Source organism: Pezoporus flaviventris, unplaced genomic scaffold (assembly GCF_033815535.1).
Source record: "Pezoporus flaviventris isolate CSIRO_AGI_PZ_B2104156 unplaced genomic scaffold, CSIRO_AGI_Pfla_v1 ptg000073l, whole genome shotgun sequence".
Lineage (NCBI taxonomy): Eukaryota > Metazoa > Chordata > Aves > Psittaciformes > Psittacidae > Pezoporus > Pezoporus flaviventris.
Window position 1 is genome coordinate 797,162 of NW_026892621.1, and position 25,317 is coordinate 822,478.

At 40.3% G+C, this 25,317-nt stretch overlaps 1 protein-coding gene across 2 annotated transcripts in view; it reads right to left on the reverse strand.

Annotated features, from left to right (window-relative positions):
- FHIT (fragile histidine triad diadenosine triphosphatase) overlaps positions 1 to 25,317 on the reverse strand; it is a 426,835-nt gene that overhangs the window by 219,180 nt on the left and 182,338 nt on the right. The gene's annotated exons all lie outside the window — the stretch shown is intronic.

The following is a 25,317-nucleotide window of genomic DNA, read 5'->3' on the forward strand; positions in this document are numbered from 1 at the left end:
GTAAGAAATAGTGAAGCTGCGACATTGCCAAGGAGAAAAAAAAGTGCACTTTATGCCACACAATAATTTGCGCTTCTCTACAAATACACAAGTGAAATAAAACAACTTCTTTCCCCAAAGAAAGACACATTACACTGATAAATTAATCTGTTAGAAGACCTTACTCTGAGAAACCTGTGCCATCACTGGTGACTGCTCCTAAGAGGACATAGCTGCATCATTCTGTAAATGACCCTTTGCTGTCACTGCATTTCATCACAGCTTTATGAATTGTGGGCACTGTGAGCCAAGTCAGCAGGATTTTAAGTATCACAGGTGCAATTTGCATCTAGGCACCCAGTGACTGAAGGACAGATGTCCAATGTATTAAAGGTAGAATGTGGGGGGTTTGATAGTGCAAAAATAAGACTGTGTCCTGAGCAGTGCTCTTGCCTTTAAAATGTGAAGCAACATGATTATGCTTTGTTGGCAGGGCAAGATACAGCCGAGTGCTTGACTGTGATTTCTAGAATAGTCCTTTTGGAGAGGGTGTTACCTACATCATTTTCTCTTCTATTATGAAATACATAACCAGGTGCATTTTCCACTATTGTCCACTACAGATGAAGTACCCTTGTCTGGAAGAATGAAACACTACCCACAAGCAGAATCTTTCCTTCTTTTTGTGTAACAGGAAATGGCCCAATTGCTAAATGAATGTTTAACTAAGCCTCATGAGCAGCACTGAAGAAAGACTTACTAACTTTAGCAGTCGGGGGGGGGGGTTCACCTTTATAGCATCCTTTAATAGGTTTTCAGGATAAGTTTGTTTATTAATTAAAGCTGTCACGCCAGGGACACAAACAGCATTTAGATTATTTTACTAAAGGACAAGAAAGCGAATGTCACCTGCTGGCTAATGAAAGAAGCAGAGAACAGAGCCTAGAAAGCCCCATTTCTACATTCTCTGTCTTCATTGCAACACTTCAGCTCTCACAAGTTTGCTGCCACACATCAAAATGCCATGAGCAACATCCACAGCTGCTCAGAAGCAAGAAGGTACTAGTGAGTTAGTAGTGAGAACAGGATGGGTTCTGAGACAGGAAACAGATTAAGAATTCCAACTATAGGTTAGATTTTACTGATTTCAGCTCTCCTAGAGGGGATCTATTGTCTCCAAGTCCTTAAATTAAGAAGTCAGCAAAATGACATGCTGAATCCCTGATGTTAATTGCACAGACTCACTGCATTGGAAAGGCAGATAATTAATTGCTATATTTGAATACATGCTGAACTAAATGGATGAGAAGATTTCCAGCAGGTGCTTCCAAAGTCTAGAAGAAGATTATTTCTTAATATGTAAGAGCCCCAGAGGCCAGAGTCATCTGAAATGTCTGACTTCAGGAAGTTTGAGAGCTCGGGAGGCTAGCAGAAGGGCCAAGTGAGCGGCTTTAATTCTTGGGTATACAGTGCAAGCAGCTCAAGGAAATTCATATGCTGCTAAATTCCTTTTGGTAAGAAGGAAGCAGCTTTTCAGCTTTTAGAAATGGGCACTCATTGTTCACTATGTTTTCTGTAAGGTCAGCTATACACAAAATGCTCCATTAGATTTTGCTTTATGAAAAAAAACCAAACCACAGCATTTACTGCTATGATACCATAATCTCATTGTCCCAGTTCTTAGGAATTCAGTTTGTCAGTTAAAGCTCAGAGTAAAATAATGTAATGATGGTAGAACTGAGATATAAACCTTTTTAAGGGGAAAATGCCTACCTTTATGAAGACATTTTTATCTGGAAAGTACATAAAGCTAAAACAACAGAACCAACAGAGAGACAAATTATTTTTATCATTTATACAATAGTAGATGTGGAAGACCTCAGCCACAGTAAAAGCCACGCTGTACTCAGTGTTACCTGCTCAATAAAATCTGAATTGAAAAGGAAGAACAAAATTAAATAGTGGCATGGGGTTTAAGACATAGGTAGTCTGTAATGGATTAGGAAATTAAACCTCACTCTTGAGTTCCCTGCTCAATTTCTTAACCTCACCACTTTCTAACTCCATGCACTAGAGCCTATTGCATGCTGCCTTCCTGGTGTTTCACTGACACAGGCAGAATAAGTTTCTTATTTTTATTTTTTCTCCTCCAGAAATATGGTACAGAGACTCTCAGACCTAAATTTATAGAAAGGGTTGGGTTGGAAAGGGCCTTAAGATTATCCAGTTCCAACCCCTCTGCCATGGGCAGGGATGCCTCACCCTAGACCCTGTCTCCAATTCAGAAGTGCCTGCTGTGTGCTTCCAGGGTTTTATTAGGAACTATGGCTGAGAAGTATAATTCTAAACTATTGTTATCCTGATAAGGCCACAGTTTATTTTCCTGTAACAGATGACCTAAGGGAAGTAATTTCCTGTTTGATGAGACACCGAAATTACATTTAGCTGCAGGTATCAGAAAAACATGCCCTGCAATTAGATTTAAAGAATGTTGAGCTTATTTTGGCTGGTGCCTGATACCTTTTGAATTGCACTTCATCCTTTGCAGCTCCTTTTAAGCGAAGTTTTAGAGTGTCTGGTTTGAAGGTTCATGACCTGGAGGTCATCTTTGATATCAGTCCATCTTTTGATTATCATTTTAGCTACATGACAAAAAACTTCTACATCTGCAGGGGCTAGTAAGTAAGGCTACAACCAAGGCTGTCTCAGGAGGGTGCTAGGCTGTCATTCATGCTTTCATTACATCTCAGCTGGATTATTGAAACACATTGTTCACAGGCCTTCCAGACCGCACACTTCAGAAACTACAACACAGCAAAAATATTGAAGCTAGAGGGATAAGTATCTGTCAGCGAGCACAGCCTATGGCACCCACGTTGAGAGCGTAACAAGAGCCTCAGGCAAGGCAGCAAACTGCACTTCTGGTCTCCCAACTGCACCTCTAATGATAGTTTTTCCCATCTACACCAGCAGCAAGCCCAAGAAATAGATTTGTCCCATCTGAGTATTAAGTGGTTATTAGTGACAGGACAGACAGGGATTCAGGACTTGTTGAGCACTGTGTAGCACTCTGCTCATCAGATACCTGTGGGGAAAGCCTTCACATGGTCCCAGAGCCTTGGTTTTCTCCTGCCCAATGTAACCAACAGACCCCACTTGTCATTTACTCAGACCTATTGATTTTGTCAAAAGGAAAATGCCACAGACCACTTGGGCTTTCTCAAGTCTCCTGTATGTCACCCAGCTCACCTGGGTGAATCCCAAATCTCTGGTTTGTAACCAAAACTGTTTATTAAAACCAACCAAACAAAACCAACCAAAACAAAAAAACCCAAACCAAACAGAAAACAACAGAAAGAAAAAAACAAACCAACCAAAACCACAAACTAAAACCCCATTTTGACATTAAATCCAAGTTCTTTGTATAGACAAGTGAGAAACTGTACTAACCACATGAGTTTAAAACACTACTCCGCTGTGAGGTTAAAATACAGAGCAGATCATTTGTGGCCTTGGCGTCCTGGGGTAAAGGTTGGACTTGATGATCTTAAAGGTCTTTTCCAACCTCACTGATTCTATTGTTTGCTCTATTAACAGAGGGTTGCAGCTATTCCTCCCTTCAGTACAGAGCCACAGACAGGCTGGTCACAGGAGACAACAATTCAAGTGTTGTGCAAACCAGTTCCAGCTGCATTCTTATTTCCTAGCAGTGTGGTTACAAAGTGATGATTAAGTTACTTGCAGTCTGCATGGACATCAAAGTTGTGCCCAACACTCTTGGAGAAGAAAAATTAAAGACAGGACAAATATGACTTCACTACAACTAGGACTCCTATGTTAACAGAATCACAAGAGCTAAAACATCCAGCTTGTATCTTTAACACTGAGGTTTTACATTAAAGTGAGCTGAGCCATAACTTCCTAAGCATCACATGACAATCTTGGATCTTTTTAAACATAGACAAATATATTTATTCCACTGAATGTATTCACAATGGTATTCTAGTATCTCTTCCCTGTAGAGTACTACCTAAGCTTTCAGTCTGTAGTTTCTTACTTCTGTGATTGTTTTTTTTTTCTTTTTTATGAAGGGCATTCAAAAATTTACTGTATTTTGTAATGTATTAGTATAATTACAAAATCTCATCAAGGAGGACTTCATTATTGATTTACTGGTTTTCTATTCATTAAATTTCACTATAGAAAAGATTATTGCTTTTAAAGTCAGCATGCTTAAACACAAATGGAATTATCGTAAGAGAAACAACATGAAATGGAGCTATTAATATTAAAACAGCTATAGTTTGAAGATTATTCATTTAATAAAACTTTGGGATATTACCAAGATTGATGACTAGTAGTACAAATGAGGGGAATATGGGAGAGATGATCATTTATTATCATTACAGAGATATAAAGTATGATTCAGTGTTTCATAATGGATGTTAAATTTGATTTAACATATGGCTGACTCATTCTCTGAAAACTATTCTTAAAGACAAAACCCCACTGAAAAGTCAAATCTATTGTCTTGATAATACACATGAATTATTTTACAATAAGAAAATAACTACTATGTCCTAAGACAAATCAGGCAGATTGTGCAGAGCTGCCAAGTTATATGCCAGCAGAACAGAAAATGCACACCTATAGGTAGGAGCAGTGCCTCAAGCGTGTGTGGTAGAAGAGAACTGAAAATAAGCAGAAAATACCTTCACCTTTGGCAGCAAACCCACACGCCCATAGACTACCTGCCATTTGCACTCTGCATGTACACCTGGCGCTGCTTTTACCCATGCAAATGACAACAGCAACAGTGTATCTGATTGTTAACAGGGTCAGAACTTCATAATTCACATGGCAGATGACCTCTGTGATGTGCAAACAGGGATCACTTCTCCATACACTTACAGATCTTCCAACACTTGGGCAGAATAACTTTTTGCTAACACAACTGGGCTGTAAAGCAAACCTCTGCACAAGAAAAGCCACAATCAAGTGACGCAGCAATCCTATCAAGGTTCACTGAAAACACACTTTAACCGCATTCAAGAGGTATGTCTCAGTACTTGGTACACACAGAGCAGCACCTCTGAGACAGAAACATCCAGTCCTAAGTCAGAACATCTGCACATTTCAAATATTTCTAACTCCATACAAATGCTGAGCAGCAGAAACTGAATTTTGTTAGCAGGTTAATACTATCTATTAATATAAAATCAAACATACAGGACGAAAGGATCATTAACTGCCTGATCATCTAGGAAATACTACTGCTTTAACTATCAGATTTAACAGCAGATTAAAATACATATTTAATGAACGAGTTCTCTTAAACGAGTGAGTGGTATTTCTTGGTGAATAAAGTCCTGGCAGACATTTTCTGAGTGCATACCTGATAGAACTGCTATCCAAATCAAGTGTGTGTTCACAACAAGTTCTGTGTCATGGTGATGTTTTTGCTTAGCAATCCTGGCCATAAAGACTTCTGAAAAATACTTCCATAAATCCATCTTTATTTTGCTGTGAATTAAGAGCAAATAAACTGGCTTCTCCTCTTGCCTGTCCCCAAGAATTTCACCCCCACGTGAACAGGGCACAAATGAGACTCAAGGAATGATGTGTAGGTAGCATCCTTAGCATATTCAACAATTGTATCATGTGCAAAGTCACCATTTTCCACAGAGGGCACTTCTGCTGCCTCTTTCCTTGCCTGCAGTTATTTGCAATTATTTTTATTTAATTAGGGAAATAATCGAATCAATACCTCACACCCCACTGCTCCTCTCCCCTGAGATGCAGCACTAACAGGATATTTATTTATTCACTCACCTATTGTGATAGTCTAGCCCTTGGTAAAATACTGGCAGCACAAGTCCCAGCAGTATCATTTACTGGAAGGTTTACTGTTCTGGCCTACCAGGTTCCTGCTCAGAAATCATTCTCTTAAATAGACTCCAGTAAATGTCTAATGCTTTAATTTCCCACCTCTACTGAGTTTTACTTGTTTCTACACTCTGTCATATGCTGTAACTAAACCAGACTTCTACTTACTGGAAAAGGATTGCCGAGCTGCACTGCTACCCCTTCTTATGAGACAATTTAAATTTCTGAAGGAAAGACTTTGTCTTGTTCTAACAAATTACAGGCCTAATCCTGGAGCCTCTTGCAGAATCTGGCCTTTAATAACTGACATATTCCTATACATACATCTTCCCAAACACCATCCTGTTTAAGTGAAATGTGACAGACTTGAATATGCAGAACAGTAACAGAGTAGTAGAGTCTTTATTCTGTGACTATTACAATAATGTAATCATCTGCTAAAATATCCCATTCAACTACCTCTATTCAGCCATTTGTTTATTTAGGTAGGAATTGAATCTGCACATCAACTTCACATACATCTCTGAGCCACTGTCATACTTGACCTGTTTCACCTTTTCTCCATCTCTTCTGTGAGAATTTACTTTCTCTTATGCAGCACTATTCAGACAAACTTCTCAGCTGTTAAATGCACTAAAGGAGTATGAGAAGAAAATTGCAACAGGATGAAAAGGTTTCAGAACATTTGGCAATGGATGGATATGCAGATAATCTGCTGAGGCAGAGATGATTTGTAATGGGAAAATTCTAGCATCTACATAGGTTTTAACTCACTCTTCTTTCTACTTTTACAGACTGACAACAGATTCAAAAGCTCCCAGGAGAAACTGAGCTTGCAGGAGGTCTGGTATATAGATGAACAAGCGTTGTTAAGTGAAACCTTTTGAACATATATTTCCCTTTTTGTGTGCTGCACTGAGTTTCTCTACTGTTACTAATTCACTTTTGCTTATTTACAGTTAAAGAATAACATTCATATTAGAATATACAAGAGAAAAACCGCCTTCTGCAGGTGATTAAATGTCACAGAGAAATAAGGATGTAAGTTAGTGTGAGAGTTGTTAATTACAAACATACTCCAACATCAGCAATGCTGTCCCTGTTACACTCTCCTTCCCAGCAAATCACACCAGAAAGAGGACACCTGCAGGTCATATGGAGATATGGACATGTTTTGCTAATGCTTTGCTGGACTACCCATTGATTCTCATTCCGTGAAGTTTCTCACAGGTGAATAAACTGTCCAAATGTAAAGCCCTGAATATTCAGTGAAGTGATGCGGAGACAGAACTAAGAAAAATCCCCATCTTTAACTGATTTTGCTGAGTTTGTAATTAATAAAAATTATGTCTCATGGTAACTTAGCAGGTATTTGCAAAAATCTTACCTTTCAGTCAGACACATTGGGCCAAATTAATCAATGGTGAAATAGCAGATCAGCCAAATGCAACCAGTGGTGAGATCTCCCTAAGCACATGGAAGTAGTAAACATAACCACAAGATCTGCAGTAAATGGCAATTCGCTGCTTATATAAATATGAAAAAGATACTAATCATGCAAACTGTGGCTTCAAGCACACTCTATCCCAGAGATATTCATTCCAGTATTGGACCGATCCCAGGCCATTATCCCTGTACCAGCACCTTTGTTAAAGTGTGTTCTGGAAGGTTTGCAGTGTTTCACTGGGCAGATGCACTCTATCAGATACAGGTTCACCTTCTGATTTTACTTCACTATCCACAGGGTTTTATTGTTCTCTTATTATGGCTGCTTTCATCTCTTTTTTCTTTTGTGGTTTATTGTTGGTTTTGAGATTTTTCTTTTCCTTTTGGTTTATTTTTCCTCTTCCTTTTCTTCATATGAGGGGGGCATTTTTATCCAGAACTTTATACTTTTGACTTTAGCCATCCTCCAGCTCCTTGAGCATTTCTAAATGTGTCCTGGGTTCAGCAGTAGCAGTCATTTTTCTCCTTCTTAGTAGCTGGTGCAGTGCTGTGTTTTTGACTTTCAGCATGGCAACAACACTGATTAACACCAATGTTTTTAGTTGTTACTCAGTAATGTTTACTCTGACCAAGGACTTTTTGAGTCTCATGCTCTGCCAGGGAAGAGGGGAAGCCAAGAGGAAGCAGAGACAGGACACCTGACCCAAACTAACCAAAGAGGTATTCCATACCACAGCATGTCATGTCCAATATAGAAACCGGGGGCAGTTACAAGGAAGGGCTAGAGCGCTGCTCAGGTCGAGCTGAGTATCAGTCAGTGGGTGGTGAGCGGGTGTATTCTCTTCCTTTGCTATTTCCCTTATCATTATTATTATTGGCGGTAGCAGCAGTGGTTTTGTGTTATACTTTAGTTACTGGACTGTTCTTGCCTCAATCCATGGGAGTTACATTCTTCCGATTCTCCTTCCCATCCCTCTGGGAGCGGGGGAAGAAAAAGGCTGCAGGGGGAGTGCACATGCAGCTGTGTGGTTCTGACTTACTGGCGGAGCTTAAACCACAACAGCTCTTTTTGGTGCCCAACATGAGGCACGAAGGCTTGAGATCATGACAGATCTGACCAGAGTGTGTCTAATTGTATTTGTGATAAGCATTCATTGTTTTGGATTAATAGTCACTCATCACAATGCTGATTTATTGGCTCTCAGAGCTGTTGCTTTAGATCTCAGAGATTCAGCATGTTGTACCTTACTTACAGCCAGTATTTGCTGCTGTTTATTGGCTGGGGGGCTTGGGCTAAGGCTCTTGTTTTGCTGTACTTTATGGTAATGACTTGTAATATAATAGACTCATTGATCATGAAATTGATCTGGCTTGCATTCCCAGTGTGGTCACCACCTCTATACTTTGGGAGGTATATAATGGAAGTGTTCATCAATTATACATCTTTTTTTCCCTCTTCGGGTGGTCAACTTATGAAGGAGAAACTCCCTTACTTTCCCAGCTCCCCCACCAGACTATTTACAGCATCATTTGAGAGTTCTGAAGGTTCTGAATGGCCTTTGAGTACCCTTGAGTCCTGCCTGCTGATTGTGATGGGGATCACCATGTTAGCATGTACAGAGTGTGTTTTACCCACGACCATTTCATCTGATCTCAAAAGTTAAGTAGAGTCGGGTTTGAGTCTTGTCTAGGTTAGACAATGAAATAGGAGGACCAAGAGATTTTCCTCAAAGCTGGACAGTCATGAGTGGCAGGGTGTGTGCAATAGTATGAGCAAGTATCTAGGCCAGTGAGCCCCTCCAGTGCTTTGGAACTTCACCACTGAACAAGTGCAAAATCAAGATGAAGTCGAATGTACATGACCTATGTGGTGGAAATTTACATGGAGTGCACCATCATCATATGCCCACTCACTGACAGCAATAACCTGGAATGACAAAGTACCACCAACGGTGGATGAAATGATCTGTCAACTCCAAGAGTTTGAAGACAATCTCACCCCTTCCATCATTTCAGCTGTGGAAAAACTGTCCCAGGAGTTCAGACAATTGACAGACGACCTACCTAACCTGTCCAGCTCCTCACGTGTACCAACCCACATCTCAGCTATTAACAAAAGCTGTCCCACTGCTCGAGACAGAAGATATAGAAGGGAAAGGCCATGGTTTTACCTGTGGGATCATGAAGAAGACATGAGAAAGTGGGATGGAAAACCTACCTCAGTTCTGGAGGAACAGGTGTGTGAAGAGGAGAATAAAGGCCAAGGATGACCATCTCATGAAAGCTGCGGCTTCAGTCTCTGCTCAGCAGGTTCCCAAATGGAGTGGAAGAGCTGATTTTACTCCAGTTCCTGTGATAAAAACCAATCCCTGTCTACAAGACATAAGTAACCAATATTGTGACCACTATCAGAGGGCCACTGCCTCCAGCCAGGTGGAGGTAAGGGACAATCGGATTTACTGGACTGTGCACATCAGATGGCCTGGCACATCAGTCCCACAGAAGTATAAGGCTCTAGTAGATACCAGTGCACAGTGTACCCTGAAGCCATCAAACTGTCAAGGGGTGGAACCCATTTATATTTCTGGAGTGATAGGAGGATCCCAAGAGTTGACGGTACTGGAGGCTGAAATCAGCCTGACTGGGAGGAAGTGGCAAAAGCACCCCGTTGTGACTGGTCCAGAGGCTCTATGCATCCTTGGTATAGACTACCTCAGGAGAGGGTTCTTTAAAGACCCAAAATGGTACCGATGGGCTTTTGGTGCTGCTGCCTTGGAGACAGAGGAAATTAAGCAGCTGTCCACCTTGCCTGGTCTCTCCAAGGATCTTTCCGTTGTGGGGTTGCTGAAGGTCAAAGAACAACAAGTGCCAACAGCAACCACAACAGTGCACCAGTGGCAGTATCACACCGAGACTCCCCGATTCCCATCCATCAGCTGATCCGTAGACTTGATAGCCAAGGAGTGACCAGCAGGACCCGCTAACCCTTTAATAGCCCTATATGGCCAGTGTGAAAGTCTAACAGAGAGTGAAGACTAACAGTAGACTATCGTGGCCTGAACGAAGTCACGCGACCCTTGAGTGCTGCTGTACCAGACATGGTAGAACTTCAGTATGAACTGGAGTCAAAGGCAGCCAAGCGGTATGCCACGACTGATATTGCCAACACATTTTTCTGAATCCCTTTGGCAACAGAGTGCAGGCCACAGCTTGATTTTACTTGGAGGGGCATCCAGTACACTTGGAACCAACTGCCCCAAGGGTGGAAACACAGCCCTACCATCTACCATGGACTGATCCAGACTTCACTCAGGTTGAGCTGGGTATCGGTCAGGGGGTGGTGAGCGGTTGTATTCTCTTCTCGTGTTATTTCCCATAGCATTATTATTATTGGCAGTAGCAGTAGTGGTTCTGTGTTATACCTGAGTTTTTGGACTGTTCTTATCTCAAACTGTGGGAGTTACATTCTTTCGATTCTCCTCCCCATCCCTCTGGGAGCAGGGGAAGGAAGAAGGCAGGGAGTGAGTGAGCGGCTGTGTGGTTCTGAGGTACTGGCTGGGCTTAAACCATGACAAATTGGAACAGGTGTCATGTGACTATTTGAAATAAAAAACTAAAATAAGACTGGTTCTTTATAGTGTTTGGAAAGTCAAATAATATTGATCTATCTTTGATACTCATCTTCTTTGGCCAAGTTGTCAGACTTCTTCATTAGCATTCAGCTCTTTTACATCCACTGCAGCTCTTCCTTACTTCCTGGTGTGGCATGTATGTATCTATGTATATATAAAACTTCAGATGTATTTTTTAACTGCAAGATTCATAGTTTACTTTAAATTACCTGATTATACCTCCATTATTCTTACAAGTTTTTGCATATGAAGACAACCAAAACTAGTTAATGGGTGCAACACATCAAATACCAAAGATACTAAGTTTATAATCTTGACAATTGCTTTCTCCTAGTGTCTGTTCAGTGGGACTACCTTAACCAGCCATTACCAGACATGAACACTCTTGATTTGTAGCAGTAGTACCTATCACTTCTATGGATACTCAGGGCTACCATCTTGGATGAATAGCTGAGCACATCTGCACCACTGGTAAAGTACTACCAGCTTATGAAAATTATCACAGCCCCAGGAACATGAAGTACTGAGGTCTGAAAATGCTAGGCATACATACTGTTATTATGTCTCTTCCTTCTCATGATCCCAGCTTCTGAAGTCTCTCCAAATAGGAGGTGAGAACATAAATGACATTAAGCCTTTTTTGTGCAGCACCATTTTTTATGTGGATCTTTTCATTCTCTCCTAACCAAGCTTAAATGCCGTGTAGATGATTTTCAGAATATATGGCTTGTCTGTTCTTTTTTCTTCTTCAGCTTCCAACACCAATTCTATTGTTGAGCACTCAAAGGCTCTTTGTAGGCCAAAATAGCTGTACCAAAGATTTTGCTGTATTCAGTCATTTTACACAGAACCTGATTCTTATTCTGTGGAGTAGTGATGAGTCTTTTAAGCCCTGCTTGCTTTTGCAGGTATTTAAGGTTCAAAAGTCCCTGATGCCTAGTTAATCAATACTTTAGGAAGATCTTCTGTGATGCTCATTAAAGTCTAATGCATTGTATTTCCTCAGCTCCTCTGTGCTTCACACTCAGAGCACCCTGCAGCTTCTCTCCAGCTAAATGGCCTTCATGTTCCTCACACAGCTTGTTGAGGTGTTTTCCTGCCCATTTTTCAGTGATACAGCTTAACATGTCAGATAAATCTTTTGTCCTAAATCCTCCCTCTCCTATCCATCAAGAAAATAAGAGGGGGGTGGGTAGGGAGAACTAACTTCTCAAGTGGTAATTCCTGGAGCTGCTGCTGTGCTTTTTTGCTCTAAAGTAAAACCCCTGCAGGCTGTCAGAAGCAGCTGAGCACACAGCAAGAACACCCTCACAGTGCCTCAGTCCACATAGATAAATGGCAGGATGTCTTTGAACACCTGATTTTCTACATCTCACTCTTAGAACTTTGAACCCAGCAGATATTTGACTAGCAGCTATATATACACATATTTATCTACTCAGCACTACATTTCACCTGAGACTAATTCCTCCTACTCTGAATCAGTGGCCTAAGCGGCCCACAGCTGGACCTCCAAGTGTTGGACATCCAGCAAACTACTTCACAGAATTTGACTTCAGCAGTAATGATCTGGACAGACCTACCAGCAACAATCATGCTGGAGAGGAGCAGAAGGCTGCTGTGGAGAAGCATCACACTATGTAGCTGCCGCCTGGGCATCACTTGGATTCTGACCGGTGGAGCATCTATCAACCTTTGCACTACATGAGAGAAATAGGGTTTTTGTTTGCTGTACTATTTCCTATTTCACTACTCCTGGCTGTAAACCAAACCCATCTTCCATTTCACTGAGCTGGTGTGACAATGAATGGTCTTTGCATTTTCTCCTCCCTTATTTTCTCCATAATTACATTACTATTGACTAAATGAGATTTTGTTAGTCAAAGTAAACATCACCTAACAAAAAGCTTACAAACAAAAGGCCAAATAATTCATGAAAATGAATTTATATTGTCCTAATTGTAAACAAAGTACTATAAAATGACCAAACCGGTAGCTAAATTTAGATAAGATGGGATCTTCTAATCTTCAAACACCAAAATAGACTTCTTTCCGAGTCAGAAAGGCAGGCCAGTGTTTAACATCAGCTTGTGCTTGCTTTATCATGCGCAAGCTAGGATGTACTAAGTGACCTAAACTACAAGCTACTGTCACTCTCATTTGTAGCTGTGATGCTCAAAATAGCAGCTCAGAAGATGTATTTCTCTTTTGCCACCTTATCTGGAAAGCACTGTAAAATGACCACCAGTCAATCTCAAATCAGAGCTCATGACAAGTGAGAACTGTAGGTCTGTATTAGCAGCACAATTTTACATTCAATTGATTTTTTAAAAGTAGATTTTAGAGAAATCAAGCAGCAATATAATCCTGCAGGTAACAGGCTTCACACTGTAAGTCAGGATGCTTCTTGGTGTGTAAAGACAATTAAAAGACTAGATAAAAACCATAGTTCAGAAACAGATCTGTTGATTTTCAGATAGAGGGTTCCCAAGCATGCCGGCCCCACAAGTCTGGCAAATTCTCAGTTTGATAAGATAGTCATGGATTTGGGAATGTGAAATACACAGATGAATGCAACTTATACTCCCACACACATCCAAAGCATTTCCCCAAAGAGAGCAGGATAATCTCCATTATACACAAAATGTATTTGCATTCTTTTCTTTTGAATGATATTAATAACCTTATGTGACAAATTATCAAAGAGAAAAAACACAAAATAAAAGTTGTTTTCCTAAAAATGCCTTAGTACACATACCTATAATGAAACAACTGCACTCATCCCACCTCAGCCTCGCTCTAGTTAAGCAAGGCTCACATCAATGTTGAAGGAAGCATCCCCACAAAAAAAAAAGTCAATTAGAATGGCATAGTAACATGCCAAGCCTTGGCACACGGCTCAGCTTACTAACGGGAACAGCTACTGCAAGAAGATGCTGGCTTTAGACTGTCTGCCCAAGCTAGTTGATACTGTCAGCACCAGCCATTTCACCAAATTCAAAGCACAGTTCTCTGGAGGATGACTGGCATTTCCAGAGCAAGTTTGCTCAGCTTTCTGCAAACTCAACCTCAGGCATATGAAAGTGACGCTGTGCTCTTTCTGGTTCATGCTAGAGAGGCAGCAACGGTGACAAGATCCGACGAGATCCAAATCTCGCCTTCAATTATGCTTGTGCAATCCTGGCTCTATGAGGCTAACTGGAATGCAAAGCAAGAACAAACATGACAAAGACAGCACATGGTCCAGGATATACACAAAACTGGCTTGTTGGCAAAGAACATAACATTCTTAGCTGATTTTTCTGATCTACCCTAACTTTAAAGAAACATCTGTAGGAAGCTATTTGTAGCAAGCAGAAGAAAATAAAAGTAATATTGCAATTTGAAAAGAGATTCTAAGTAAGAATTTTTAGATTAAGTCCATTCCATGCTCCAAGAAACTCCTCTGGAAGCATGTTTCAACAGCTTTACTCATGCCTGTGAACACTGAAACAAGGGTGTATGGTTAGGGTTGGAAAGGACCTTAAGATCATCTAATTCTATCCCCCGTTTGTTCTATGCCCTAAAGACTACACAGCACTGACCTACCTGTTCAGTGGCACAGGAAGGAATGAGGTGCTTTAACTCTCCTTCAGTCTTTATTTCCATTTCATAACATCTTAGTCATAGACTCCTAGTGCTCATGGAAGCAGGAGCTGCCAACCGTTCCATTCCTTTCCTCCCAAATGAGGTCTTTTGCAAGCCGATGTAAGGAGGAGTAGGTATACAAATCTTGGACCTATGTAGTAAATTCCCAGCTACTCCTGATTTCAGCTTTGGAGAGTCATAATGATTTCCTAAGGTAATGCTTAGAAAAGAAATGCTTGGAACTGATTTTGTTTTCTTCTAGAGAATGAAATGCAATAAACCTACTCATTTCTGAGTGCTCTGTAAATAATTGCTGTTTTATTTCAATCATGCTTCTTACCCTCAGTCACATGAAGGTAAATCCAAAGCAGCTACTTGAAATCATTAGAATAACCTCTTCAGTTTGACCCATTATTTTCATAAGTTTATACAGAAATGCTTCACTAGAGAAAGCTACAAATTATAAATAACAACAAACTACAGCTTTAGTTTGACTGAGAAGAAAAAATTACCCTCATTTTACCTTAAAGAATAAAAATTAAAGCTTTTACAAACACTGCCAAATTTAATGGAACTATGCAGCAATAATTACCGTAGAAGAAGCAGAACAAGAGTGGCCTCAGCCCTGACTAAAGGCTGAGCCTTTGCTAAAAGTCAAATCACCAGCTTCCCACACATCTCTGCAGGAAGTGCACTGCCCTCCAAATAACAAAGAGCTTATAAAGCAAAGAACTCTATTTTACCATGACAGAAGCAGTATCCTGTCACCAGCCAGGTGGAATAATCCCAGGCTTTCTGTTCAATAGGATCATACCCGTATGGCTGTATGTTTATTGTAACACTGAGCTTTTCCCTCACCTATTTCCATGACCTTAACATTTCGATGAGACAAGACTAAGTCCTATCACCCTACCCACTTTCAATTATTGCTTTGATATTTTGTTGCTCAAAGCTATCAAACTCAGTGTGATCCCAGCCTTGCAGAAAGAAATAGGAATGCGATTACTATTAGGAGAAAAGTTTTGAACCATGTGCAAAAAGTAGCAACAACAATGAAACATACTTTCCCAAAGATGCCTTTTCTCACCTTTGCTTAATATTTTTGTCAGTTCTGTTTAGAAAAAATAATGCCTTGGGAAAAATAATTAGAAGTATCTTTCTGGAGTACAAGAAGCACCCCCTTGGGGTCTTTATTATTCTAACAGTTTCCCATTTTAAAATACACAGATACTAACAATCAACAAATTACTACATTTCCTTTAAATGAACTGAAACAACAAAGATAATTAACTAAGAACATAAGCCTGCTTTCCATATGGTAATATACATCCCAAGGGCAAAGCACTTCTCTTTTAAGGAATTCCCCACAGACTTCTTATCCACCTTGTAAGGGTAATTAACAACTGCAAAAGACAACTGAACTTGCTTAATGTCACAATATTCTGAATTGCATTACTTTCTCATGGAAAATTAATATTATCTGTAAAAAAGAACGCAGGACCTTCGAAGAACAACACATCATTTTCTGTGGTGGAGCATGCTGATGTAAGTCACAGCATGATTTAAATTCCAAAAAGGTGTTTAGAACAATATTTACATTGAGGGTTATGTCAAAAAGAAAGCTAAAATGAGGAACACGGTTTCCCACTTAGCTAGCTGGCAGATTTTGGTATCTCCTTTGAACAACAATTTGGGGGGAAAAGAGAAAGGAACACATTGGTTAACATATTTAATGTGTTAAAATTTAGGTTATATAAGGCAAACTATGATCTTATTGTAATTTCAGTAGCTGAAGCAAACAGTACACATAATAATAATGCTTTTTATAGAGCACACAGTGCATATTAAAATTCAAAAGCACCTTGTCTACACTACAATTTTAAGCTTGAACAGTGTACTAGGTGTCCTGGGTTCAGCAGCAGCAGTCATTTTTCTCGTTCTTAGTAGCTGGTGCAGTGCTGTGTTTTCAGCTTTAGTCTGCAAACAACACTGATAACACACTGATGATTTTAGTCATTGCTAAATAATGTTTACTTTCATCAAGGACTTTTCAGTCTCGTGCTCTGCCAGGGAGGAGGTGCACAGGAAACCAGGAGGAGGCAGACACCTGACCCAAATTAGCCAAAGGGGTATTCCATACCACAGCACGTCATGCCCAGTGCAGAAACTGGGGGAGTAACCTGGAAGGGCTAGATCACTGCTGGGGTCAAGCTGGGTATCGGTCAGGGGATGGCGAGTGGTTGTATTCTCTCCCCTTGTTATTTCCCTTATCGTTATTATTATTGATGGCAGCAGCAGTGGTTTGTGTTATACCTTAGTTACTGGACTGTTCTTACCTCAGCCCGTGGGATTGACATTTTTTCAATTCTCCTCCCATTCCCTCCAGGAGCAGGGGGAGGAGGAAGAGGGAGAGTGAGTGAGTGTGTGGCTGCATGGTTCTGAGTTACCGGCTGGGCTTAAACAACGACACTAGGCAACAAGCATATTGTTACTAGGAATAATGTAAGGAAGAATGTGGTAGGTCCAGAGCCAAAAACAGGGTAAGCACAGGGGAGCAGAGAAGGTAAAGTGATATCTTTAGGCTGTGGATTTACATGGAAATGCAGCTAATGCAACAAAACCTCCCTTGAAGGAATCCAAAAGAGAAAAGATACACCCACAACAGATCAACTGCAACAGAAGAAATTATCATAACTTCTTTCCTACTGCAGTAATAGGTTGTTCAGTTTTCCATGAGAACATTTTCATGGCTGTACAATTGCTTCACACCAATGATGTGTCTTTCACCATACGAGAGACCAAACTATAAAGCCACAGCTACCATTCCTGGGCAAAACTCTTCAGCAACATTCTGGACAGGCTTGCTTTATGTCTTTAAAACAAACAAAGCAAACCCCACAACTCCACAAATAAAACCAACCACCGTATTTTCCTAAGGAAGATGCAAAGTAATACCTCAGCAACAGTAGTCTCAATGCCTAGTGCCAGTGACTGCAGGAAGGCTATACAGTGATCAGTAGCCCAACTCTGGTTAGTGTTTAAGTTTTCATATCTCATGATATTACTTCAGTGAGGGATTTGACACCTTACCATTGGTGCAGTGTGGACCAGTTTTAAATACAAGAACATTTTACATGGGATAACTCACTGAGCTGAAAGAAACTGAATGATTGGCACAGGACAGAAGTACTTTTTGCTTCAAGGCTCTGACCTGTTGTTCTCTGGAAAATCTGTTTTATTAAATGCCATTCACACTTCCCAGATAAGTCACTAAGGGATATGCCAGATTCTTTCCCAAATACGACTGATACTCAGTGCTGATCACTGATGTGAACACAACATCTCTTTTGATGCTCCTAAACACTGAAGTGTATACACGTCCCAACACACCAAATGTTTATAAGGTTAAAAGGAAGAAGATATCAACCCTTTGGACAGAGGAAGGGCAGAAGAAACTGCAAGTTTATTTTAAACATGTAAGATATTTAAAAGAGATCAGGAAAACCCAAACCAGGTACCAACTGCCTGTGAGACTATTTTTTTTTACTGGTTACAGCAGGTTTTACTTCAGTGTGATTTCAGTCAATCAAGTAAACATTTATTACCAGGAGACAGGATCTGAGAGGGTAATAAGGTCTACTGTGTAACAGCGGTATACCAAGAATCTTCAATGTGGCTTCTGATCTTCTACAAAATACCTCTCTCCATAATCTACCCATGCAGAGCAGAGTGCAGGATCATGGCCTAAGTTTGCAGGTGACTCTAAAGGCCAAAAGAGTAAATGGAAGCTGAACTGTCCACACATTTGACTGTAGATGCACACAAGATGCATTTTGTTGAACTAAGGCCCCTCATTTGACTCAGCTAGTCTTTGTCAGATGTGACAGCTAAACACCCTGATACCACACACCTCAATGGATGCTTTTCACTTCTGCTGAGTATCTCAAAAGAAAATAAATGTATTCCAGTGACACCCAGCAATCAGGCAGTTTATTAGCATGGAATACTGCTGTTATTCAGGGACCACACATAATGCTTGTCTGCTTCAATTAAAAAAATGTGAAATGTTTTGTATAATCTAAAAACCTATGTGCTCAGATCACCTTTAAAGAATTGCAAAGAGCTCTTAAGTCAGTAGTCCCCTAACCCTGAGCATTTAACATATGCAGTATTTACAGCAGTAAATGAAGTAGATTTACCATTAACATTGTGAAAATCGAGGATATTGCAACAGCAAATCTATCCATCACCGGCACTTATTTAAAATGGCTTTCTCTGCAGCTTAGGCTTGTATAAAAATTTCTCAAGTCAGGCACTGCAAGGATTTCAACAGTTATATGTAAGAGCACAGCCCTAACACCTAGCATGCTTTACAGAAGTGTTTAAAAGAATAACATCAAGATTCAACCGGCTAAGCCTTGCTGAGTCTTTTTGCCTATATCATCTGCGTTACTGGTTTAACCTCCCTTTTTCCTTTGTATCAAAACCAGTGACAAACTTCACACCCTCATACATGTTATGGAGAACACTCACAACTAGCCCTTACACATCCCTCAAATCATTTTCTAAAAAGGAGCACATCATACTTGATAATAACCAGCAGCAGATCATTATAAATTCAGTTTACGAACAGTGGAGGCAGGAAATAAACATTTATAACACAAGCAAATGTACCTCAGGTGTAGCTCAGATTATAAAGTGAAAGACCACTGATGCTTCTAAGGACTCCCAGAAAAAGGACTACATCCCATGTTGCAGATATGGTCTCACAGAATCCTAATTATCAGTTAATACCCAAGTGAAAATAACATAACACCTTTATACAGCTGAAGGCTGATTGCTGCATGGGATTTGCCCAGTCTGCAAATGGAACCCACAGAGCTCCATTTCCAGGTGAGCCCGAGCTCCCATTGGAAAAGGCCCCTCACAACCCACACACTGGGGGGCATTGCCAGATGCACCTCTCAGCCTAGAACTTCACTTCCTGGTCAGTCAGGTCTCCTGCCCCAGGTACCAACATATCCCACAAAAAACCCACCTCAAAATACATCTGCATAAGAGGGTTTTTCCCTACCGCTTCAGGCATGTGCCACCATCACAGCTCAGCTCAGCTCAGCACAGCACAGGAAACCCAGCACAGTCCAGGATCACGGAGGCTGTAATCCACAGCTTCGCACATTCCTGAGCTCACTTTATTAAGCATTTTTGATCACTCTTTAGGCCAGGTTTTATTGCTTGGATCTGCTGATCAGAGCTCTTTGTGGGAGACAGTACTGCTCAATAAGAGGAAGCGCCAGAATAAGGCCATAAATTTCTGTATTAACAGACAGGCACTAGCAGCAAAACTGACAGAAAAATGATTGATCTCACTCTTCAGGCCCCTTCCAACATATTCAGCACTGTGATTGAATATGTCTGCTCTTAGTCCTCTGCTCAATGTTGGTCCCTCTCGCACCCACTGGAGCTTTGAGCAGGGCTGGCACCTCCCCATAGCAGCCTCCCTTCCTGCAATGGCTGCTTCAGCCCCACAGAGAAGAGAAGCTCCCAGGCATGGCTGTGGTGAGACTGCTGGGCCAACGCACGCAGCAAGGGCTCAATGCTCAGAGATTCAGCTGATTTTACAGTTCCTCCAGAGAAAGTATTGTGTCCACTTTCAAACACATAACTAAAGGTAAAACAACTTGGTCTAAGGGCAAGGTTTCTTATAGGAACTAACAAATTCCAGCAGCTCGAAAACTTTACCTGGAGCCTCATGTGCTTTTCTTTATTCCTCCCTCCTTCACAAACCTAGACCTCACCAAACATGCTAGCAGTGTGCTACCTCAGCACATTACAAAATATATAAAAGCCTACAGGATAGCAAAGCAAACGGCTCCAGAAGAAGCGAGGCCCCTATTTCCTGACTTTGGGGTGCTATTCATCTTAGTGATGCATTAGTGTTATTTTCAGGTGTTTGATGCAGTATTAACTAGCATCATGTTTTGAGGAACAGAGCTTTACATTGCTGCTCAAAGGAAAGAAAAAATAACCTTGAAATGAAATGTGTGATCATTTACAATGAGGAAAGCTTCTTAGCTATGGGCATTATTTCATAGCCAAGGTAAGCACTCTCTCCTAGGGGTACAACCACACAGCTACTGTTTAAAAGGGAAACAGCATTTCTGTTTCCAGCCTATCTTTCCTTCTTAAATTCAAACTGATGACAACTTATCTCCCAGCCCTGGGGTAACAGAGCTGCCTCAAACCCAGCCCTGAGCAGCCACAAAGGGCTTTCATCTGCACAGCCCCTCAAGCCTTCTGTAGCACATTCCCAGCACACAAAATCAAGCACAGCTAGAGGGAAACCCACAGAGCTGATGGACATACCTGACCCAGGAAGAAGGGAGGGATATGAAGCTCAGAGCTGGCATGATGTTGCTTGAAGGCAGTAAGGTGCTAAGGCAAGCCACTGGTGCGAGGCCAGTATAACCACAGGGAAGGTGAATCAGGAGCTGCTCCAGAGACCTCACACAGCTCCACAACAGCAAATACAGACACTGCTTCAAGAATTCATCAACCGCCTTGGAAGCAGCAAGGATTGATCAGAATCCATGCAGGACTGGAGACAGGAACATACACTGCACAGCTCAAGGCTGAGCTAAACCAGAGCATGTGTGTGGAGGTCCCAGGTGAGGCTGATGAGGGCAATTAACGTGCTTAATTAATGCAGGAGTTTTCAATTCAGAAAGAAGCAAGAGGCAGCACTTTTCATATATCTCCATTTAAATATATTCTGAACTGCAGAACTAAAACAAAAGGCTTCTGTAAGCCCTCTCTTTGTCTTCAGGCTTTCCAAATCCATCCTAGTTTGTAGAAAGCACAGCATAAGGGAGCATGTGCAACCCCTCTCCATCAGCAGGAGCACACAGCAAGAAAATGAGTTAATAAATAAGTAAATAAATGCATATAGAGTTCCCAGACAGACATTGTATTTAATTTCTCTTCTCAGGTTCCTTATGTCTGAAAAAGAATTTCAGTTTCATTTCAAGAAGACCTGAAAGCTGGACAATCTCTGGAAAATATCTGCCTTTCAAGACACCAGAAATTGGAAATACATATTCTATGCTCCACAAATAAACCTTAGCCTACAAAGAGGCTGCCTTCAGCTACACATATATGAATGTACATATAATTGATGCATACATTTGTTAATGCAAGCTCAGAAGTTTTACACCTTGTACTCAAGTTGACATATGATCTTTTTATTTTATTTTCCAATAGGAGAAAAAAGTAGTGCAGAACCGATGAAACTGTTTGAGGTTAAATTGGATTTTCCACTACAGAAAGCTGTCTGGAGACAGGTATTCCAACAGTGAGACATGGTACAAAAAAAAAAAGTCTCTCAGAGCCTTAATGAGAGTGACAAGGGGGAAAAAGGTGTCTGTACTCTTCTAAAATGTTACTCCAAATGCTGCTTTTGTCATAAAGTATTTCTGCTTCTCTACAGAAACTATTTTCTTGTTGTCATTATTTCGCAGTATTTAGCTGAAAGGTTGGAATAAGAAAACTGCATTATGTAAAAATGTCTTTTGTGTCATGCAAGCAAAATCTGACACCAGTTTTGGGTGTAGCAACACACTCTTTATATACTCACGTGCAAAGATCTAAAGATCTAAAGTCAATATAATGAATAGGGTATATTAGGGTTTGCCTGGCAGTACCAAAGGGGTTGACATTATTAGTAAATTGATCATAAGAAATATGGGATAGCAGTGGGTCTTGGCTCCATAAAATGAGCTCACTGCACACGCCTAGAGCTTACTCCATGCTTCTATCCTTCGGTCCATGCTGATCTCCTAGATAGTCATCTCCTCCTTTCCCAAGCCATCACAGCTGCTCGAAGTCCACACCACCTCCTCCATGACTGAGGAATGGGTTTCTTATTCTCCCCCTTGTGACAAAGACAATGTTCATCCTCAACACACATCACCTTCCAGCCCATCCCAGGATCTCTCAGTCTTTTAACTCATCTCTGGGTACACATGTGCTTTCCTCCTCCTTCAGGATCCCTGTTATCTCCTGTTCCTGTGGGGTGTCACACATCTTTTATTCCCTTCATTATTTATACTCACAATTCTTGAATAAAGACATAAGGAAAACCACAAATCCTCAACTCATGTCATGAACAGCAGGACAAATGAAAAAACATCCTTTCCTGCAACTCGTGGATCTCTGTAGTCTAGTAAGAGATAAGCTGTCACTGAAGCTTAGGCAAACTGAAGATGCCATTGAAGATATGAAGTATCTTACAACCTGAATTATCTCATGATTCTATGTGAATTTGATCTGCACTGGAGCTGGCAAAAAGGTAAAGTTGTGTCTCTCAGGCAGTTGCAGTTGGGAGAGTGATGATAACGTTATTTACAGACAGATCAGAAGTTCCTGTGTCACTGCATATGCAGAAAAATTCATTGAATCAGGAAGGTTTTAGCTGAAACACACTTGGCTAAACGAACCAGTATTTTCTGGTTCAACTTTGTCATTTCACAAAGTAACTCTAAATTCACACAGATCAAGGAAAGCTTCAGCAAGAAAAAAAAGTATGCATTTTATTTGACTTTCCTGAAGTACGGAAGGAACTGTTGCCAGTACTGCTAACTGAGCAGCTAAAGGTAATCTGTCTTTTCAGTGAAGAGCATTTGTGGGCTGAGTTATCAGTTAAATCTATCAAAAAACTTCGAATCAAATACTTAGGGACTGTTACAGATGTAGAGATTTTTTTAACACGTAGATTTCAGAAAATGAACTCAATGGTTCTTGGTCATGAAGTATGTCTCTTCTGCTATCACCACACATAGAAAAAGAACCCAAGAGTTTCCTTTTTATAGTAGGCATGTGTTAACATATTCTGTGTAATAAACAGAATTTAAAAGCTGTAAAGATAGCATTTTTTAATTGTTGCCTAGTAACAGTTAAAATATTGGAACTGACCTTCAGCTAAAAGTAAAAAAGTACACTTACAAACAAAAAAAAAAAAAGAGGAAGACAGTACCGATATATTAAAACTATAAAATTAATTTTAAATTACTGTGCTACCATTTCTAAAGGTTCATTATAACTTCTTCCTATTAAAATGTCTGAAAAAGTGAAGTCATCTCCCTATTAAAGCCATTTCCCATTTCACCATCCAAGCTAAGATTTTATGAAGTGTTGCTAAAATAACAGAGGACAAGTCTGTCACCTTGACAGCAAAAGTGTCCTGGCTTTGGCTGGGATAGAGTTGATTTTCTTCCCAGTAGCTGGTTTAGTGCTGTGTTCTGGATTTAGGATGAGAATAATGTTGATAACACAGCAATGTTTTAGTTGTTGCTGAGCAGTGCTTATACAACACTCACCCCATCCCATCAGTGAGGAGGCTGGGGGTGCACAAGGAGTTAGGACAGCCAGGACAGCTGATCCCTACTGACCCAAGGGACATTCCAAGCCATATGACATCATGCTCAGTGTATAAACTAGAGGAAAGCTGACTTGGGAACCGGCTGGGCAATGGTCAGCGGGGTCGTGAGCAACTGCACTGTGCATCACTTGCTTTGTATATTCTAATTCTATTACTATTATTATCCTTTCCTTTTCTGTCCTATTAAGCTGTCTTTATCTCAACCCACAAATTTCACTTTAATTTTCTTTCAATTCTCTCCCACATCCCACTGGCAGGGAGAAGCGAGTGAGCATCTGTGTAGTGTTCAGCTGCCCACCAGGTTAAACCATGGCAAAACCCCAAATCGAAATACAATGTAAGTGAACTTCTGATCTCTGAGAAACTTCAAAGAATAACATAAAAAATGGACTATGTGCATTGTATTTGCTAAATGTGTATTACCTTTTGTTTTCACATTGAACAGGTATATTTGCATTCACCAAAAAAAATGAATAGATTCTGGCTAAGTTCTTGCTTGTTAGCACATACTTTCATGCAGCTCTGGTTGGAAATCCTCTTTTATGTGACGAGACAAAAGGTATATATATTTTTATAAGCATAAATATTTTTACATATGTCACAATCTGAGAGATATGACATCCCAAATTACAGTTCTTCTTAGCTGTTGAACTCTTAAGTTGCAAATATTATTTATACTTACAAACAGGACACAGTAATGCTAAAAGATAAAGTTATTTATACATAGTAAGTTCTTTCTGTGGCTGCTGAGTATTTCAGCACTGAAACAGATCCTTTGAAATTCAGAGGTAACAAATCTGGGACCCCTTTACAGCAGCCATATATATCAGAGAACATATTTCTTTCAAAAGGAATTCCATAGGTGTAAAGGTGGTCTTTATGTTAACCAGATATATGTATACCTACAGGGCATTCCTAAAACACTGTCTGTTTTTAGATCAGTTCCCTTGTTCAGAAGGCTCTGCTTTAATTGAAGCAGTAAGTTAGCTGATTTTACACATTTGGATTGAAGAGGAAAATAGCTTTTGTGGTGAGCATCTGCTGTTTTGTTAAAAATGTGGTTAAAGACATTAACAAAAGTGACATTACCAGCTGTTCTAATGTCAAACAGCTTAGCAAAACTGTTTTTTGTCAAATGACAACATATGACACCAAAATCAATTCCAAACCAATAACACTCTCTTAGTTGTAAAACAGGCTGCAATCTAGAAAAAAAAAAAAGTTAATTAAAGTACAAATCATACTTTTTTTTTTCCACCAAAAGAATAGAATGCCAGATTTACGGAAAAAAAAACACCAACCCTCAACCTC